The following is a 21499-nucleotide window of genomic DNA, read 5'->3' as shown; positions in this document are numbered from 1 at the left end:
GATCCGCGGCGTTCAAAACTGGGCCGTGGAGCTCCGGCTCCCACACCAATCAAGACCTTTCTCCAGGGTCCCCCCGCCCCCGCCACCCCGCCGAGGGTCGACGGCAGCAAGGCTAACTCACATCTGAACCCGGTCCACGGCCTGCAGGAGGCAGCGGCGGGCCAGCCAACGAACGGCCTGAGGGAATAACAGCACCTCGCCAGCCCCGGCAGGGGGATGGCCGCGACCGCGCGCCGGCGCCCCCTCCCCCAGGCCCGGAGCGTGGACGGGGGCGGGGGGGTGGGCGGCGCAGACACGGCCTCGGCGGCCATCCCCCTGCCGTACCGCGCCGCGCCGCGCCGGGCTCCCCCGAGGACCGCGGCTGAGGTGGTGGCGGGGGAGGGAGGGAGGGTCCCCTCGGACGCCCGCGCGTCCTCGGGCGGCGCTGCCGCGGCTACGTGGGCCCACGCGAGGCGAGACCGCGAGCGGGGAAGCAGCCCGCTCCCCCCCCCACACACACACCCCGAGAGCCCCACCACGGCCCGCTTACCTGCGGGCACCGCGCGCGGCCCTCACTCGGCGGCGGACGTCCGCGCGGCCCGGGCGGGCTGCGGCGAGAAGCGGGCGAGCAGGGGGCGGGGCCGCCGCCTCGGGAGCCGCGGGCCACAGCCGAGCCCGCCGGGCCTCATGAATGAGACGCGGCGGCAGCGGCGGCGGCGGCGGCAGCAGCGGCGGCCGAGCTGGCGATGGGCTGCGCGCACGCCCCGCCCCGCCCCGGCCACGTGACGCGGGCTCCTCCCCCTTCCCCCAGCCGCCCCGCCCCCCCCCTCCGCCGCGGGCCGTGCGCCGCGGGCCCTGGGCCCTGCTAGGAGAGAGCTGCTCGCCCGCCCGCCCGCGACGTGGAGCATCCGGAGATCGTTTTTTAAAAAGTTTCCTCCGGTCCCCATGGCAACCTTGCGGCGCTGCGTGGAGGGGTTCAGAGCCCAGCTGCCCCCCCACAAAAAAAAAAAAACGCGTGCAAGGCGGTCCGTTGCATGATGGTGTGAAAACGTCATGCCCGTGTAACACGAGTGCACGCCGCGGTCTGATCACGGCAGAACCCGTCCGTGGTCTTTGCTTATTTCTCCTTCAAGCTCAGTTATAAGATCGCCTGTTTAAAAAGCACACTTTAAGAAACGGCTGCCACTGTGAGTGTTAGGGGTGTCCACTATTTTTTTTTTTTTGTCTTGTTTTTTTCTGCAGCCGGTTCTTGTCGTGGGAAGTAGAGATGGAAGCCCACGGCTTTACTTCTAAATGGCTGCTCATTTTTCCGTGTGCACAGCGAGCGTGAACATTCATACAGTCTCGGGGCCGTAGAAACATGCATTTGTTTATGCAAACTCTCTCCGGGGTGGGCCCTGGACACAGCAGTGTCTTTATAACAGTGAAGCATGATGGGCATAGGCTATGCTGGGGTCCAGGAAGCCAGTTCTCGCCACAGGCAACCATTCCGTTCAAGAACCGTGGTGTGCGATTCAGTCACGGGTAACTAAGGTCCGACAGAGACGCCCTAACCTACTAGGAATATTCGCTTCAAGGCGGCTTTTCATCTGATTCACTGGCGAAAGAAATTTTTTAAGAAGATTTAAACTTTCCAGTAACTGTTCGAAGGATCTTACTCCACTATGGAGAAGTGCAGTTAAAACCAGAGAAAGAACCCAGTTCTCAATTTCCAAGTCAATACACTGGGAACAGTGACACCTTCCTGACCCAGGCGCTTTGAGTATTACACTTGATTCCCGCGGAGGGGCAGAGGTGACTTTCAGCATGGACTGTAGAATGCGCTGCTACGGTTTGTTTCCTAGCCTTTCCTTCTCCAACTTGACCTTTCCTGTTTCTCTCGGGCTAGTCTCTTTGCCTCCTACCTTGGGAGAGGAATATTCTCAAGCTTCCTTCCTTTCATCATCCAGGAAGCCCTGGTCAAGCCGCCCTTCCTCTGCCCCCGCCCCCTCTGGGTTTGACCACGTACTCAGAAGGATTGGTTCACGTTTCTAGTGTGTTCCTCATTCTCTGGTGGCTGCCTGGCTTATACTGCCCCCGAGGCGGAGTAGGGACGAATTGAATATTGTTGAATGTCCCTCGACTTCCTGTACCTCACCTCACCTTCTGACCCTACCACCTGCTGGTTTCATAGCCAGGAGCCTTTCCCCACCAATTGTCCCTAGTCTAGATGTAGCTCAGCTTTGTTTTTTGTTTATTTATTTTTTATTTTTATTTATTTTTATATATGTTGGTATTTTGCCTATATGAGGGTGTGGGATCCCCTGGAACAGGAGTTAGAGACAGTTGTGAGCTGCTATGTGGGTGCTGGGAATTGAACCTGGGTCCTCTGGAAGAACAGCCAGTGCTCTTAACCACTGAGCCATCTCTTCAGTCCCTTCTTTTGTTTTTAATCAGTCTTCTTCCGCTGTTTCAAAGGAAGGAGGCCTTATTGTCCCTTATGTAGTTTGGCACAGGATGTTTGGCCGTTGGGGCTTGTGCTTTGTGCTATTTTGATGTTTGGTTTAAGAATGGACATCTCTCCAGGCAGTGGTGGCACACTCCTCTAATCCCAGCACTTGGAAGGCAGAGGCAGGTGGATCTCTGTGAGTCCAAGTCCAGCCTGGTCTACAGAGGGAGTTCCAAGACAGCCAGGGCTACACAGAGAAACCCTATCTTGGAAGAGGAAGAGGAGGAGGAGGAAAGAACGAAAGAAAAAGAAGGGACATCAACTTGTTGGCTATGGCAGCCTCCCATTACAAGCTATGGAACAGCATATTCTTATTTATTGGCAAAGCTGTCTCCATTTATTTGGTGCCTGTTTATTTGCCCAGATAATATTCTTTAGGGTTAAGAAATAGAATAGGCGTGCTTTGCTAAACTATTATTAAACTGTTTCTAGGTAATACCTAAGCTTGTTGCTGTTACATGATGAAAAACAAAACAAAACAAAACACAATGTATCAAGAAACCCAAAATGATAGCGGCTAAAGTCTTGCATGCTCCTCACTTTAAATCTTGGAAAATGGGTGTCTTGAATATTAATAGGCCACAGTTTTCAATATAAATCTGAACTTTATTTCAGCTAATATTTATAAAAGATGTTTTCTCGTGTGAAATAAGATCTGGTTCCTGATCAGGAAGTGACAAAGTTTTAAAAAGAAAAAAATAGTGGGCCTCTTCTCCAATCCCATCTTCAGTGAACTCCCCCTTACTCCTCATTGTGCTCCTGAACTTGCCTGTGCCCCACACGTGAGTCACTGACCTCAAATAGTGGACATCAACATGCATGTAAACTGCTCACGCAAGGGCACCTCCAACTTTAATTAGGCGTAACTTCCACAAAGATATGTTTCAGTCTAATAGAACATCTGGAGTTCTAATGTATATCAGCTATCTTTCATGTAAGATTAACTTGTCGCCGGGCAGTGGTGGAGCATGCCTTTAATCCCAGCACTCGGGAGGCAGAGCCAGGTGGATCTCTGTGAGTTCGAGGCCAGCCTGGGCTACCAAGTGAGTTCCAGGAAAGGCACAAAACTACACAGAGAAACCCTGTCTCGAAAAATCAAAAAAAAAAAAAAAAGATTAATTTGTCTTATTTTTCATCTTTAAGCTTAGTAAATCTGAGAAGGATTTAATAAGCTGTAAGGTTGTACTTGGACCATCTTTTTTTTTTTTCCCAGCTTAGGCGACACCCCACTTCAAGCTATCTGCTTATCCCACTGAGGCAGCAGTACCAGGCCCAGCTACATGGAACAGGGTGAAGCTCCTCCTGCCTTTGAAAGCCTGCCCCTCCTCCACTCATGATACTATCCAGGCTAAAGTCTGCAAGGCTCCTCTCACAGCCAAACATGGTGGACTCCTTTTGGGACCTACATCTCATGAGACACTCTGGACCACCATTTCCCTCTTGAGGCTCCCCCCTACGTTCATCAGCGGAACACCTCTGAAATCTAAGAGCTCCAGCTGGGTGGCTTTCACTATCACAGCAAAGCCCACAGTGATATCAGAGTCTGGTCCATCCTTGGCACTTCCCTTTGAGCCCAGTCCAGAATCTCCTATCCCAGCGAGTGGCACTGCCATCCATTTGGTGACCTTTCTCATGGCATGTCCATCCTGCCTCAACATTTCTACTGTCTGGCGTTCTCTGAAGACTGGCCACACCAGCCATGGGTCATATCCTCTTCATTTGCCCAATCTGTGGCCTCCTTCTGGTTACAGTAAATCTCTCCATCCCTCTGAAAGCCTAGCAAGGCCAAAGAGCTCTCTCCCCATCCCTCCAAGTCAGTGATCCTAATCACCACCCTGTTGGCAGATCTGTCCTTGCCAATCCATTATCTTCAGGAAAAAGTCTTGAGTTCCCTAGGAGCAGAGTGCTCCCTTTGGCTCCAATTTTCTCTCCTGTTCATCTGTTCTGCACGCGTCGGCCAGTCCCTCTTCGATGTGGTCACTTTTCAAATGTTAACGTCCATATTCCTTGCATTTTCCTCTTTACAAGAAGTCAGCGGGCATGCCACCCACTCAGGGAAGTCTGCTGGTGAGATGAAAAGCAGAAGTTGTCTGCAAGACGTTTCCTTCTGCCTTTTATTTCCAAAACTCTAAAATTGACAGAGAACTCAAGAGGGAGAAGATGTACCTTTCAGGAAATCCTGGAAGAGAAGGCTTTCTCTGGAGTTAGGAGGGGAGGATCTTGTGTCCTCCTGTCTGGCAGCTCTGAGGGCAGGGTGGGGTGGGAATGAAACTTCAGGAAAGCAGCTTTGCTGTTTCTGGCGTTGGCATTTTCCGGGTCAAATGACAACCCACATTTCCTGTGCCGTCACTGTATGTATGCCCAGCTCTTTCTGTAAGGATATTCAACCAAGACTGAGACAAGAGTGACTGAACTCAGCTCTCACAGCTTGGAACTAGTGATGCTGAAAATTGTCCCCTGGCCTCCAGGACTCTGAAAGCTGTTTTTGGAAAGATATATTTTATTTTTAATTGACTCACAAGAGTGTAAATTTTTTAGGTGACATGGCATGACATTTCAATACATTTGGAAGAAGTGTAATGATTAAATCAAGAAAACTGGCACTGGGCGGTGGTGGCGCACACCTTCAATCCCAGCACTCTGGGAGGCAGAACCAGGTGGAGCTCTGTGAGTTCAAGGCCAGACTGGTCTACAGAGCAAGACTCAGGACAGGCACCAAAACTGCACAGAGAAACACTGTCTCAAAAAAAAAAAAAAAAATGAAAGAAAGAAAAAAGAAAAAAAGAAAAAGAAAACTGGCTTATCACTGAGATGTTTAGTTTCTTTGTCTTAGGAACATTCATAATGTCTACAGGTAATTTTAAATATGTAATTAATTGATATCAACCATAGGCATCCTCTGTGCCTTAGAACTCTAGAAGTTCTTTCTTCTATTTGGCTACACATCTGTCCCTGTTAGATCCCCTTCCTCTATCCCCATCTCCCATATACCCTTCACAGTAACCACTAATGTCTACTTACTCTCCAGTCCCAAAGAGATCAGCATCCGCTTTCAGGTGTAAATGAGAATGTCCCCAAACCTTTATTTTAACCCCCAATTCCCACCACCTTCCCTCGGTGGCTTCTACTACCCACCCCCAATCAATGACTCTTTTTTCTGAAGCCCATAGGTTGACCACATAGAGGTAGCAATCATAGCTCTTCCTCAGTGCATTCCAGGCAATCAATGAACACCTATTGCCCAATAAAGACGCATTTATTTTTCTAGGAATATGCTTGTCTGGGGGATCAGACAATCTTTCCTACTAAAAGGAAAAATACAAGGTTGCTGCCTGGCTTTAGGGACAGACCTGCCTGTGGTGGCAAGAGAATGAAGAAAAGACAGACAGACAGAAATCTGGGATTGAGTGATCTGAACTCTCAGTGGGAGAGACTGCATTACCCAGGAGGCTTGGCGTGTTCATAACATACAGTTGAACTTGGAGGCAGGGTTATTTCCCACAGCTGAACAAAGAGGTGAGGTTATTACGTACACATAAACAAGGAGGCAGAGTCTGTGGTGTCCAGCCAGACAAAAGAGATGGGGTTAGTCTTCGTAGAGAAAGCTCTGGAGGGGAGCAGTCAGTCTTCAAGCCCTGAAACCCTCAGAGAAGAAAGTTACCATGGACGTTTTCTATACACACTGTCAATATCCACACACAGACCAAAAGGGAAGGCTATCCATTTCCCTCTGGTCTGAGGCTAGCGTCCTGTATATAGCTGATCCCATAACAACAACACGAATTCACTCAGGACCTCACACACTCGGGGATTCCTCCACCCCACCCCACCCCCACACACAAAGCGAAACGTTTAAAATACATTCTGGAAAAGTCTGTGAATTGGCACGAAACTTAGAAGTGAAGTAGCACCAAGACAGGATGAAGGCCAGAAGCCAAAGAGAGCAGAAAGTTTTCAGCGTTTGGCCTGAAGGGTATTTGCTAAACCTGGATTTGAACATTGCTTCCTGCAACTCTTTCTTAAAGGGCAGAAGGAAAAGATACCATATGCTTAATAGAAGACCAGTAAAAATGGATCACCAGAAGCAAAATAAAAGAATGGGGGAAATAATAGGTTTTTTGCAAGCCCACTCCAAAACCTCACTAAAATTGACACATGTGAGCCATAAAGCAGGTCTAGAAGCATTTTGAATAATTTGGAGCACATCAATTAGAGTCTGTGACCACATACAATATAACTAAGACAAGATTTCATTTTTAAAATGTAACTAGCCTGGTAGTGCAGGGTTATAATCCCAGAATTGGGAGGGAGAGGCAGGAAGATCAAGAATTTGAGGCCCGCTTGGGTATAGAGTAAAACCTTATCTCAAATGATAATAAAAAAATAATGAAAATTAAGTAAGAAAAGATAACTAGAAAAACTGGTTGACTAAGAAAGCCGTGGTCAAGAAACAAAGCTGTATGGAAATATAGTAATGCTTCAGTGTTATATATCGGATATTTGGTACGATGTATTAAAGCTTCAGAAGCAAAAACTGAACCAGTAATTGTAAGAGAATTGTAAGAGAAAAATTTTGAAATGTAAAGAGCGTAGAGGCTAGAAAAAAATCAGCAAAACAAAGGCAAATAGAAGAAAGTAATTAAGGAAAAATAATAAAACTAGAAACAAACACACAGCAGAAACAATACCTGCCCAAGTTTGTTTATCTAAGACTCATAAATTTACAATCCTTTTGGAAAACAATGAAGAGAGAAAAAAAAAGGAACACACCAGTGTAAATAACATAAAAACTATAATCACACACAATCTAGAAATTACAAAGAGAATGTTGTTTTTGTGCAAATCGATTTGAAAACTGAACAAGGAAGTCAGGACAGAGTCATAATCATGCAAGAATGTCTATCTACACCAGTAGCTATTTTCCAGAAGGAAACATTCAACCTGAAACAGTTCTGCGAAAGCTTTTGGTCCAACACTGGACTGGTAAGAAATCAGTCTCATACAAGCTACCCCAGAGTGTAGGATAGGTAGCTTCTTTCCCAGTTTGTTTCATGAATCGAGTGTAGCATTCACACCAAAACCTGATGAGAAGAGCATGAAAAAGAAAAAATCAAGTCCAATCTCACTCAAATACAGATGCAAAACCCCTGAATGACATTTTAGCATTTTCAACCTGGCGAAATAAGAGCATAACCAAACCTACTAGAAGTTGGGCTACAATGAGAAAACCAATTAATGTAATTCACCACATTAAAGAATTGGTGATGATCTGAACAGATGCAGACATTCATTATCCACCCAGACCAAGTTCACAGAAGACTAGGAATGCTCTTTTGTTTGTTTGTTTGTTTTATACCACAGGCTCTCACTTTGACACCCTGGCCAGTCTGGAACTTTCTATGTAGACCAGACTGGCTTCACAGGGATCCACCAGCCTCTGCCTCCCTGAGTGCGAGGATTAAAGACAATTGCCACCACATCTCTCAGGAATGCTTTTCTTGAAGAAGGGTATTTATAGAAACCTACAGAAAAGATCACAAGTCACCCTTTCCTTGGAAACTGAGCACAAGTGTTGTGTTTGCCACATTTTTTGCTCAGAATTGTATGAGGACCAAAGCAGTAGAGTGAGGTAAGAAGTAAAATATATATCCAAATTGGCAGGGGGAAAACTACAAGGATGTGATGGAGTATGCAAATAGTCAAAAGAATATGAGAATAGTGAGCAGAGTGTAAACCTTTATAATGTTGCTCGATGTCAGAGTCAACATACTAAGTCATTAGCATCTAAAAACAATGGCAACAAATAGGAAGTTTTTGTTGTTGTTTTGTGTTTTACTATATACAACTTTCTCTGAGACAAATGGCCACCATGCAAAGGTTCGTTACAGTTGGGTTTGTTCACGGTTGACATTCCCTCATGGCAGGAAGGACAGAGAAGATCATGGAACCCTCACCCAGGCATCCAGCCATGTCTCTCAAACTGTTGTATGGAATTCTGTTCAAACTTGACATGGCTTTGGGAAGGGGCTGGAATATATAGGCAAGGAAAAACTAGGGGAGAAGACCTCTATCTTCAAAGCCAGTGGGAGTCATCTCCCATGGTATGTGCAGACCTGGCGTGGCTGCTTTAAACCACCCACATTCCTGACCATAATCCCTTGCTCATAGCTCTTAAGTCTAAGAAACTCATCATCGGTTTCCCTGGGTGAATGGGGAACTGTACCTTAGCTTGTTGTTGGGAGCTACAGGCAGAGGAGTTAGACATTGTTTAAATTTTCCCCCGGGGAGAAATTTTAGCAACAGATCTATTTAGAATGATATCAAGGAAGAAGGTGCCAGGAGACGAATCTAACAGAACACATGCCTGACCTTTATAAAGATCATTCTAAGGTCTCATGAAAGATCACGAAGAAGAACAGATGAGAAGAATAATGTGCATGCGCATCTGCGTGTCTGTGTGTATAGGTTAAAGGTGCTGGGGTGAAAAGGAAAGACTTAGAGCTCGGCAAACACTGTCACTGAGCTACACGCCCTGCCCTGGAGCTTAGGAAACAGAGCTTTTTCTTTTCTATCTCAGACTAGCCTGGAAGTCATGGTTTTCCTGCTGCTGTCTCCTGAGTGATGGAGTTAAAGACACGTATCATGATACCCAGCTGGGAATAACAGACAGAAAGATCTCTATAATTAACCAATGCAATTACATAGAGGCCCATTCTCCAAGAAATTCTTAAAGAACATAAAAGTAAGAATTACCGTGTAGCTATCAAAACTTTAATAAGGAGGCAGGATGGTATTGGTACAGGGATAGACAGAAAGATTAAATGCTTTTGTGTCAAGGAAGGGGAGTGAGAAAGGATAATGGGAACTGAATTTGACCAAAGTACATGACTTACATGCATGAGAACGTCATAACGAAATCTATTGTTTTGTATAATGATTATACACTAATAAACGCAATAGAAATGCCCGTGACAAACTTGTGGGTCATGACCTGTTTGGCAAACCTCTATCTCCAAAAGTATTTACATGATGGTTCATAACAGTAGCAAAATCACAGCTATGAAATGGCAATGAAAGTATTTTATGGTGTGTGTGGGGGTCACCGCCACATGAACTATATTAGAGGGTCGCAGCATTCGGAAGGTTGACAACCACTGATCTAGAGTAAGGCTCAGCCGGACAGCGAAGCCTTCCACATGTGGATGTTGCTAATATATGCAGAAAAAAGTGCCCACCATAGCTTCTTGTCCACTCCTCCATATTTTGGCCTGAAGACTGCTCCTGCCAAGTTTGGCTAAACTTGTCTCCTTGGCCCAGTGTTATACCATAAGCTCTGCCTCCTTCTTTATCTGTATGCAATAACCCCGCCACCTTGTTCAGCTGTATACAATAACCCCACTCTCTGTTCAACTGTATCTAAAATACGCTCTGAGCTTTTGGGCGCTGAGGCATCTCCCTCAACCCCGTCCCAGCCTTCGGTGTGTCTAAGTGTTTGTCTTTTTCGCCTCCCTCACTCCTGGGTGGTTTGAATGAGAACGGCTGCTGAGGGCTCATTTGTTTGAATACTTGGTTCCCAGTTGGTAAACAATTCAGGAAGAATTAGCAGGGGTGGCCTTGTTCAAGGAGGTGGGTCACTAGGTGCAGAATTTGAGCTTCCAGAAGATGGGCCACCTTTCCAGTGTGCTCACTGCCTTGTCCTTGCAGATCCAGATGTGAGCGCTCAGCTGTTTCTACCGCCATGCCTTTGCTCTGCTGTCATGGACTCACCCTCTGAAAATGTAAACCCAATTAAATGCTTTCTTTTATAAGTTGCCTTGGTCATGGCGTTTTATCCCAGCAACTGAAACGTAAGTTAACTGAAGTTAGTACCAGGAAGTGGGCTATTGCTGTGGCAGACCTTACTACGTCGGTTTGTAGAGGAACATGGAAGACTTTGGGACTTTGGACTAACAAAGTGGCTGAACACTGTAAGAGCTTAGCAGGCCATCTAGTAGGAGACGAGAAGAGAGTATGGCATAATGCTGAGGGCAACATGGACTATGGAGGCTCAGCTCAAGAGGTTTTAGAGGGGAACCATATTAGCAACTGAACTAGAGACCACTTGGGATATTCTGGTAAAGATATGGCTGATTTCTACCCTTGTCCTAATAATTTGCCTGAGGTTAAATTGAAAAGTAATGGACTAATTTCTTTGGTGGTGGAGATTTGAAGACAGCCCCATGCCGACTCTGTTGCTTGATTATTAGTAATCACTCTTATGAAGCTCTGCAATGAAAAAGAGCAAGCAGAACAGAAAGAAATACAACAAACATAGTTTCAAGAGAAAAACAGCACAAGGAAGTTTAATATTGCAGCCAAGGCTCGTGCTGAAAGACATGCGGTTAAGGAGAGACCTGATCAAAAATGGAATAAAGAGAGGGGTACCATCAGGGCGAGACCCCACTCAGCTAAACCTCCAACCTGTGAAAGGAAAAGGCCTAAAGAATTTTCTGCCTCTGAAAGGCAGCAACAAATCAAAGCAGCTACAAATGAGATTCATGAGTGCCAGGGCTCACACCAAGTTGGTATTCAAACACGGCCGTGTCACCCACATGGTTCTGACTTTCAAGCTATGAATGATACACAAGTAAAGGGGTTGTAGAATCTTTCTCTGGGGTTAAGGAGAGCCACTGAGACTAGGCGTATGACAGGGGGGTGCCTGCATGGAGTTTCCGAGAGGCCATTGCATGAAGCTATGAAAGGGAAGCCTGGATTCTATTGGAGACCCCAAGATGTGAGAGGTGTCAGAGCCCTGGGATATCTGCCAAGGAGAGTCACATACATGGAGTGGAACCAGCTGGCTCCCCTCACATTGTAGTAACTTTAGAAAACAGTCTGGTATTTCCTAGATAGAAGGTTGACAGTCCACATCCACAAGCTGTTCCAGAGCTAAATTCTTGCCCTGGGGGATAACTGCACAAGCGCACACAAAGACGCACATAATAATATGGCAGGATTTCTCCTAATTGCAAGGAGCAACCCATTATGGTGGGACATTCAACTGTTGCATTATCACACAGCCAAGCACTACCGGATTACCTCAGCATGGATGAATCTGGAAAATACAATCTTGAGCAAGCAAGCATCAAAAGATTAGCATTTCATTCTGCCAATTCTCTTCCATGATACACTGTTTAAGGATAAAAGCCAAGGCAATAAACACCAGAAAGAAGAACAAGGAAATAAATAACAACTTTCAGGGGAAAGGCCTGTAATCCCAGCACTTTGGAGGAGAGATGAAAGATCAAGGGTTCAAGAATAGCCTCAGCTACGCTGTGAATTTGAGGTAAGCCTGGTCTACGTGAGACCCTGTCTCAACAAACAAGCATAAATACATAAATTTCAAGAAAGGACTGCCTGAGAAACAGAGAGATTGTCGCAATCTCAGAGGGGCACACAGAGTACCTTTGTACCAGTCATGTGCTACTGCTTACACTGTGCAGTATTGCATTTTTATTTCACAGTAAAAATTTAGGATAATTGAAAGACAGAAAAAGGAATTAAATCACTACATCTCTATCTGTTAAGTTACTGTGTACTTATAAGCTTTGCTAGTATCACTTAAGACAAATTCAGATTATTTAAGAATTTCCCTAACACCTCGCAAGAAATGACTTCTTTTTTAACAGGGTGTTATACAATTTGTTTTGTAAGAAACCCTTCTAATGATGAGGAAAGAGTTGTGTAAAATGGGTCAGACAGGCAGAAAAGAGATAGCACAGGAGCTCTTTTAACAGGTCACCCAGAATTGACACTGCGTATCTCCAGGGCATTGCATGTAGGTCTCTCTCGTTTGTTTCTCCATGATCCGAGAGTAGAACCCCGCAGCATCGGTTATGCTAGTCAAGTGCGTTACTACTGAGCTATGTTCTCAGCTCCCTTAGTTTTCTTTCATTTTTCTTATGTATTTATTATTATCATCATCATCATCATCATCATCATCATTATTATTATTATTATTATTATTATTTGGTTTTTCGAGACAGGGTTTCTCTGTGTAGTTTTGGTGCCTGTCCTGGAGCTCGCTCTGTAGACCAGGCTAGCCTCCAACTCACAGAGATCCGCCTGGCTCTGCCTCCCGAGTGCTGGGATTAAAGGCGTGTTCCACCACCGCCCGGCTTTACTTATTTATTTTTAAATGATTTTATTTTATGTGTTTGGTTGTTTTGTCTGAATGCATGTCTGTTCATCATGTGTAATGCCTGATACTCATGGAGGTCAGAAGAGGGCATCAGGGTCCCCGGAACTGGAGTTACAAAGGATTGTAAGCCACTATGTATGTGCTGGGAATCAACCCCAGGTCCTCTGGAAGAGTGGTAAATGCTCTTAACCACCGAGCCATCTCTCTAGCTCTACCTATTTGCTTTTGAGACAGGGTTTCCTATGTAGCCCAGGCTGGCCTTGAAGCCACTATATTTGAGTCCTAGAACTCAAGATCTTCCTGCCTCAGCCTCTAACTGCTGGATTTAGACCCTGCCTCGTTTGCTTTTTTTTAGAATGATGGTTGTAATTCTTTGTCCTGGAAACTTCCATCCTTCTGGTTATTCCATGAGCTTTCTTATTTTCATTGGCATCTTCCACAAGCTCATAAAATTGCAGCCCCCTAGAGACCAATGTGTTAGAAACATTGCTGGCATGGAAATCTCAATGGCCGGCCATCCAGTCTAGCTGAATCCCTTGGGGGCATGTCTAAGGCAACTTACACCATAACCAACAGTTAGGACTGCTGCCCTACCCAATAGACAGATCTATCTATGGAAGGCTGAGCTGGAATCTCTCAAAAAAACCACTATTCGAGTACCCACTGCCTCCCACAGTTTTCAACTAGCCAGTTTAGAGGAAAAAAAAAACGTGTGCTAACAATTTTGTCTAAGAAGGATTTGGGCATCAGAGCCGAGGTGACTAATCTGGTCCCTGTTCTAAGTTACTTCATACTACATATAACAGTGTCTTTCATGCTGTTCCTTGCCCTGGGTGACTCCATTTTGGGTATAAATGCTGAGGTAGAATGACTCAGCATCTCATTGTGATGCTGTAAGGAACCAGCCACTATCTGCCCAGAATAGACCATTAGGTCCAGACTGATAACTTATTTATGTAAATAAAATATTACTGCCAGTGACTTTATGAAATTAAGTCAGGAAGACATGGATATATGGGCTTATCAGAATCATATCACAAAAGACAGGCCCATAAGCTTATCAAGTGTACCCGAAATAACTCCTTCACCTAGGGCTATAAAAGAAGGAGTACCCCAAAGCTGAGTCATGGCAGCATATTGACCCATTACCCAGTCACTCATCGTAAGTCTTGTCCAGGAAAATTGCTGCAATCAAGGACCTCTGCCTCTGTTCCTGGTCTCCAGCTCAAATTCAGTTTCTCCTCCTCAAGACATTTAGCCCACTTCATATTGCCTACTACCTGGCCGTCACAACCTTGTGCGCTGAACAATTCTGTGTCTATGGTTCTTCAAGCTTCTAGCTGGTCCTATTCAGAGGCTTTTCCTTGTGAATGTCATTAGTTCATCCCCTATTACTAGCCCCCCCCCCCCCGTGTGTGTGTGTGTGTGTGTGTGTGTGTGTGTGTGTGTGTGTGTGTGAATATACTGCTCACTGGAAAAATAATTCGAACTCTATATTTTTTCAAATGGATTAACTACTTGGTAATATAGATAATATTTAGTCCTTGTTAATAGAAACTGACACTTGCTCATGAGGAGCCCTGTGTGGTTTTTCTGCTCCTTGGCAGTTAAATGTTTGTGTTTACATAATCCAACGATTGATAACAAAAATCATTTTATCAGCTAAAGAGGAACAGGAATTTTGAACGGTACTCACCTCAGAAGGAGTCTGCCCACAGCATTCGTGGAGTCTTTCAGGGATCCTGCTGCCGCCCAGCCATGATTCTGAGGTTGGCTAGAAAACTCTGATACGGGAGTCTTAACTGTCCTGCCCTTCCAGAGGGCCTGTATCAGTGGCTAAAGTCTTCATTTCTTTTCAAAACATCTCCTAATTTGAATGGAATGCCTGGGCTCTTGCAAATTGTTTTTAAGAATGTGCTGTGAGAGGATGGATGGACATCTGGTCTCTTAAACTCTCCTTAAGAAACCTCCAGAACCTCCCTTGCTTCTTCCACAGAGCTGAGGTGCACGCTGGCCAGGAGAGAGGCGGCGTTGTCTCAGGGTAGTGGTTCCTCTTTGGCACTTGGGTGGTTTCCTCGTCTTCTGCCTGCCTCACCCTCCTCACTTCTGTCTCATAATGTCCTTCTTACCCATGACTCTCCCCTCTCTCTCCCTTATATTTCTCTAAATGGCTTATTAATGTTGGACAGATGTCTCCAGACAGAGGCGGGGCTGGCGTTGGAGGTGATTTTCTACTCCGTTGGCTTTTACTTCCCTTGCTAAGAGATGCTTTTGTTGTACCTCTCCCCCGGAGTCCACGAGATAACTTTGTAGCTGTTTTACAGGTCCTGTGTGAGTAGTAACCATTAGTGAATCTGCGGGGCACCCCCTGAGCTAATTAATTAGCTGTTCACCACCCACAAACTTTTATGAGGAAAGAGACCACTTTTGAGCCCAGGGATGGCCCACTTGCTTGGTTAGCATTGACGTCTAGGCAGAGAATTAGTCCAGGTTGGTCCCAGAGAGCTTGGAAATAAGGACAGGGGACAGATGGGTGGGGAGTCCCCAAGTGAGTCCTCATTGAACAGCCACTGTCCCCAGCTCTGCGCCAGCAAACAGCACCTCCCGTTCCCACAGCATCCTCCCCTCCAAGGCGGGGTTCACAAGATACTCAGGCTTTGTTCTTGCCCAGAAAGGAAAAGCACAAAGAGGGGAGGAGCAAGGAGGACCAGGATAAGAAAGCCCAGGCTGGCTGGCTGGCTAGGAACAAGGAAAAAAACATTCTTAGATTTAGGCAAAGGAGGAGGACCTTCCCCAAGGCTGAAGGTATCTCCATCCAATAAGCACCTTCTTTCCCAAACTTCATGTGTCGATCATTTTCTTTATATCTCTGGAATTTTTCTGTGATCTGGTGCCAGAAAACACAGCTCTGTCTATCAACAGTCCAGAAACAGACTAAGCCTGGGAAGGAAGCTTCTGGAACGATCATACAAAAGACTCAAAAGGGGATGTGGAATTTGCAGAGGAAGGGCTCCTCATTTTGTCCTCTGGTTAGAGTCTAAACTTAGGTCCCATATAAACAAGTGTGCAAGGCATGAAAAGCTCTTTGTGCTGGGCCAGCATCTCTTCCCTCCTCCATTTTTAGCGTCCCCGAGGACATTTTCTGTTGCTCCTGTTTGAGGTTTGGAGATAGAGCTCCTGAGCAGGCAGGCCCTGGCTTCAGAGTGGCTTGTCAGCTCACTCCTGGGTTGTGCTCAGTGAAAACTAATGACGTCTGCTGAAATGGCTTTGAAGGCATTTGGGATAAATGATCTAGGGTTAGGAGCCAAGCATTCACACCAACACTTACAATCTCAGTTCGTCTGCCCTAGTCTGGAACTTCTAGAACAAAAAGTGTTAGCACCATCCATTCCGTACCAAACCTATGTGGATTTTCAATTTCAGTTGTCTTTCCGTATACATGGCTGCTTTATCCAACTTATTTGAAACTTTCTCATGAACCAAAATATGTCCTTCAATGATTTACAGCTCTGGTATAAGTTTAGGAAATAACAACAGTGATTACAAGTGCCTGTCCCTTCTACTACTGCTTCTGCCACAAATATCTGTTGTATTTCTGGAACATTGTCAGTCATGGGAGGGTAACTACTGAGACACACACATACACCACATACACACCACACATACACACATGAACACACACATACACCACATACACACCACACACATATGCACACACACACATATACCACATACACATATACCACACTCACACATACACATATATACACACATACACTATACACACACACCACATACATATACACATCTCTCTCTCTCTCTCTCTCTCTCTCTCTCTCTTTCTCTCTCTCTCTCTCTCTCTCTCTCTCTCACACACACACACACACACACACACACACACACACACACACATGCCAGTCTCCACCCTTTTCCCTATGTGTACCCGACAAATTCAGGGCTAACAGGAGCCTTCCCTGGGCCCTCACTCAGATCTGAAAGATCCTCCCAGCCTGTTTATGCTGCTTCATGCTCGGCCTTCAGGCTGCACTGCTTAGAAAGCCTGCCCCTCGTGAAGCACCATACACCATCTTGCTTATTTTCTCCTACAACCACCGCCTCGGCTTGTGCGTCTCTCCTGCAAGGCTGCGCACGTCATTAAGACAGCATCTTGTCTCTTCTGCTCACCACTGAACCTCCAGCACACAGTGCAGTATCTGGCATTTACCACTCAGTGAACATTTATTAGTTCAATAACCCAAAACCTAAAATCTCAGTGTGCTTTCACTTCTGAGCTAAAATCAATGCCGATTATACAGAATAAATCAGTAGCTTGTTGCTAGGGGCCTTCCTATGTTTTACAAAAGGACTCAAGACAGGTTTCAAAAATAATTGTTTCCCTTTCAAAGATTTCTTTTGTAGCTTAAATGTTGCTCAGGGACACGGCAACAGTATCACCTGAGGTGAAGAACATCTTACTTACACATACAGTATTTAATTTACAGCAAGTGCTAATGACAGCACTATGTCTTCTAAATCGCGGGCACCTCTAATTAAAGCTTTCCTTGTCTCATTTCATTGAAATCAGCCATAAAACGGCAAGGCAGATCAATACACAGCAGTGGTCTTTCTTGTAAGCCCGGCCTCGCGTCATAAATCATGTTGGGGCTTCAGTCGGCTGTGGTTAGTGGCTGTGAGTCTACATCAATCTGATGAAGGAGGCAGGGGGGAGGGAGAGGAGCTCGCGTACCTGTTCTGGATGGGCTGAGGGCTCAGATATGAAAAAGAAAAATGGATGTCCTCGGCCTTCCATCTGTGTGTGTAGGAGGGCTGGAATGAAGCATTTAGAGGAGACAGAATTAGCACCCACAGGAATATTCACTACTACAGGGGTAATGGGGTGTGGAGGTAATTTCCAACCCACATTTCTCAAGGGGTGGTATATCTGTTACAGAAATGGGAACTATGGAAATTAGCAAGAATTCTTTTTTTTTTTTTTTTTTTTTTTTTTTTTTTTGGTTTTTCGAGACAGGGTTTCTCTGTGTAGCTTTGCGCCTTTCCTGGAACTCACTTGGTAGCCCAGGCTGGCCTCGAACTCACAGAGATCCGCCTGCCTCTGCCTCCCGAGTGCTGGGATTAAAGGCGTGCGCCACCACGCCCGGCGCAAGAATTCTTTTTTAAAAATTTTATACTTATTGTTATTTTATGTGCATTGGTGTTTTGCCTACATGTATGTCTGTGTGAGGGTGTCAGAACCCCTGGAACTGGAGTTATAGACAGTTATGAGCTGTCATGTGGGTGCTGGGAATTGAACCCGGGTCCTCTGGAAGAGCAGCCCGTGCTCTTAACCACTGAGCCATCTCTCCAGCCCCAGCATGGAGGATTCTTTGTCCGTCCATAGTCCATCCCACGACCCCCCCCCCAACCTCGAGTGTGCCCAGACAGTGTTTCACTATGTAGCCTTAGCTGTCCTGGAATTTACTCTGTAGACTAGGTGAGCCTCGAACTCACAGAAATTCACTTGCCTCTGCCTCCTGAGTGCTGGGATTAAAGGTGTGAGCCACCATTACCCACTGTGAAGGCTTCTTAAGAAAAACAAAACAACAACAAAACAAAAACCCAAAACTGGGCGGTGGTGGCGCACGCCTTTAATCCCAGCACTTGGGAGGCAGAGGCAGGCTGATCTCTGTGAGTTCGAGGCCAGCCTGGGCTACCAAGTGAGTCCCAGGAAAGGCGCAAAGCTACATAGAGAAACCCTGTCTCAAAAAAAAAAAAAAAAAAAACCAAAAAAAAAAATACAAACAAACAAACAAACAAACCAAGAAAGTAAGCTGCCCTATGACCATGACCCACCTATACCTCTCCGGTGGGATATATATATATATATCCAGTGGTTCCATATTCTACCACAGAGATACTTGCACATCCATTGCTGTTATACTCATAATGGCTAGGGAGTGGACCTAGCTTGGATGCTCATCAACAGGTGAATGGGTAGTAAAAATGTGTTACATATATAAATGGAGTTGTACTATCTGTAAGAAAAAGGAAATCACAACATCTGAAAGACAAAATCCTCATGTTCTCCCATGTATATTTATGTGGGTGGAGCCTAAAGATCTAAAGGAGACCAAAAGAGAGCGGTTAAGAGAACCGGCTGCTCCTCCAGATGACCTGGGTTTTTTTTTTTCCCTCAGCACATGCGGCCTCAACTGTCTGGAACTCCGGTCCCAGAGGATACAGTCCTCTCTTTTAGCCTCATGGGGAACCAGGTATGCACCTGATACCTAAAACATACGTGCGGGCAAAACACCCATCCATATAAAATAAATTACAAAATAAAATAAGAAGAGAGATGCTGAGGAAGAGGTGGGGGGGCGGAGCGGGGGAGGCAAAAGGACACAATGGCATGAAAGCAGGAGAAAGATGAGGAGAGGATGGGGGTGGGGGCAGTGAGATGGGGGAGGGGCGAAGCAGCACCTAAAACAAAACACACTGGAAAATGATGTGGTGAGACCCAAGACTCTGTATGCTAATAACTTTAAAATACGGGAGTGGAGCCGGGCGGTGGTGGCGCACGCCTTTAATCCCAGCACTCGGGAGGCAGAGCCAGGCGGATCTCTGTGAGTTCGAGGCCAGCCTGGGCTACCAAGTGAGCTCCAGGAAAGGCGCAAAGCTACACAGAGAAACCCTGTTTCGAAAAACCAAAAAAAAAAAAAAAAAAATACGGGAATGGAATCAATAGAAGCCCCTAAAAGGAAGAAAGAATAAGTAACACGGAATACTAAAAATAGGAACTACAAAGGTTTCCTTGAAAAGATTTACTGTTATTATTCTAAATCATGTCTCTGTGTGGGCGAGTGCACATGAGTGCAGTGCTGGGGGAAGTCAGAACGTCAGATCCCGAGGAGCTTGAGTTACAGGGGCTATGAGCCTTCAGACGTGGGTCCTGGGGCGCTCAGGACATCTGCAAGAGCAGTCTATGCTCTTCACTTCCAAGCCATCTCCCCAGCCTGGAACTATGCAATTTAATTAAATTAAAATAGTGGCAATTAGTCCACAAGTTCCCAATTAAATAAAAGAGATTGTTGAGGAAGTTTTTCCTAAATATGAAGAAAAAAAGAAACCTGAAATTTTTGGAATTGGGGCATATGTTAAAATTTTTATTTTACTTTATAATTCTGATAAGGATAAAATTAATTAATAGTTGTAATAGTAAACAGTATAGAATTTTCTAGGAATGCCACTAACCCAGGTTAAAGATCCTTATTTGTAAGTTAAGCATCTCTTACATTTTTAGTCTGTAATGTAAATAAGGTTGTACTTCCGGTTATTTCTCACTCACTCATTAATCTTTAAGTTGGATCCAGTTAAGTCACCAGGTTCGTTTCCTTTTGGTACACGCTGATGCAGACAGCAGCCGCTGAGTGTGTGGTGTGACTCGTTCAGATTGTCCAGTTAGCCGTGTGCGGCCGGCTGGGAATGGAGCAGAAAGGCCTGACTCACTGTCTTGTCCTGCCAAGTTGTGAAACCTTCCTTCTTCCTGTTGACATGTCTGGCTTACCAGCGCGTCCTCTGTGCCTAGCAGAGGACTAAATATGGCACCACACAGAGAGAAATACAGCCTGGGCTCCTATTAGCTTTCCCCTACAAAACTCATACAAAAGTATGGTCTTACCCGAACACAAGTAAGTTAGACCTTCACCAAAAGGCCATGGCAACTGCAAGACCAAAACAGTAACAGTTGTTGGAAGGTGAAGAAGATTTTTCTTTGCTTCTTACAAATGCTGTTTACTAGTAGTATGTACCTGCAAGTAACTTACAAAAGAAATAACTTTTTCTTGTTTTTGGCGCGCGCGCATGTGTGTGTGTGTGTGTGTGTGTGTGTGTGTGTGTGTGTGTCCGTGCACGCGCGCCGTGGTGCACATATGTGCAGATGGTTGGACATGTGTACATGAACTCCTGAGCATGTGCATGTGTGTGTGTGTGTGCAGAGGCTAGAGGTTAGTGTCTGTGTCTTTGTTGACTGATCTCCATCTCATATATTGAGCCAGGGTCTCTCACTTGAATCTAGAGACCACCAATTCGACTAACCTGGCTAGGCAGGATCCCCAGTCTCTGCCTCCCAAGTACCGTGAAGATGGGTGGACCATCGCATCTACCTGGCGCTATGTGGGTGCTGGGGATTTGAATTTTGTATTTAACATCTCACAACACAGTTCTGTAAGAAACAAACTGGCTGAGTGTGGTAGCTCCTGCCTGTAAAGCCAGCGCCTGGAAGGCTCAACAGGAGGCAGTACAATTTCTAGGCCACTGGGAACTTCAGAATGGGACCTTGTCTAAAAAGCAAATAAACAAACAAACAAACAAACAAACAAATAAATAAATAAATAAGAAAATTGGCACTCCAAAAAAGAACCCAAAGGAACTTTCCAAATCTAAATTTAAAATAAGACCCTCCCAAAAAGCATCGTCCCCCCAAAAAGGCTAAACACTAATTAGATTATATCTGAGCATCTGTTGCCTCCTGGTATAAATCAGAAAAGCCAAAGGGGCAATCGGGTCAACTTATGCTGATCACCCCATAGAGAAACTGTTGTGAATAATCTTTTTATTTCCTTCTTGCTCCCAACCTTTGCTGTCTGAAACCTGCCACTAACTATATTCTTTATGGCATATGCTACATAAATTATATATAATATATAAAACTATATTTCCATACAGCCTCGTCTTGATACTTGCTCTTGGATTTCACATCCTTTTTTTCCATCCGTCACTGACTCTGTGCTTCCCTGGCTGAATTTCAGCCACTTGTGACATGTGTCATATCAGCCCCAAAGGGTATGGTCCAAGAT

At 45.5% G+C, this 21499-nt stretch overlaps 1 protein-coding gene, 1 long non-coding RNA gene and 1 other non-coding gene across 6 annotated transcripts in view; 1 reads left to right on the top strand and 2 right to left on the bottom strand.

The window, feature by feature from the left end:
* Positions 1-670, bottom strand: part of Lpin2 (lipin 2) — a 79790-nt gene extending 79120 nt beyond the window's left edge. For 2 of the 4 annotated variants that reach the window (XM_076549899.1, XM_076549905.1), the window contains exon 1: positions 530-670. The gene's annotated coding sequence lies outside the window, so the exon portion shown is untranslated. Of the gene's footprint in view, positions 1-121; positions 257-529 lie in introns of those variants that run through there. The other 2 variants (XM_076549904.1, XM_006972254.4) reach the window with 2 other exon arrangements.
* A 416-nt stretch (positions 671-1086) lies between these two features.
* Positions 1087-20337, bottom strand: LOC107399442 (uncharacterized). The gene is made up of 4 exons (XR_006062941.2): positions 19990-20337; positions 17395-17474; positions 14344-14974; positions 1087-4838 (listed from the first exon to the last, which is right to left on the bottom strand). It is a non-coding gene; the product is annotated as an uncharacterized LOC107399442 (long non-coding RNA).
* On the top strand, positions 2748-2840 carry LOC121822150 (small nucleolar RNA SNORA24). The gene has a single exon (XR_006063171.1). It is a non-coding gene; the product is annotated as a small nucleolar RNA SNORA24 (small nucleolar RNA).
* Positions 20338-21499: the final 1162 nt, after the last annotated feature.

Source organism: Peromyscus maniculatus, chromosome 13, assembly GCF_049852395.1.
Source record: "Peromyscus maniculatus bairdii isolate BWxNUB_F1_BW_parent chromosome 13, HU_Pman_BW_mat_3.1, whole genome shotgun sequence".
NCBI lineage: Eukaryota > Metazoa > Chordata > Mammalia > Rodentia > Cricetidae > Peromyscus > Peromyscus maniculatus.
This window is presented reverse-complemented; position numbering and strand designations above follow the sequence as displayed.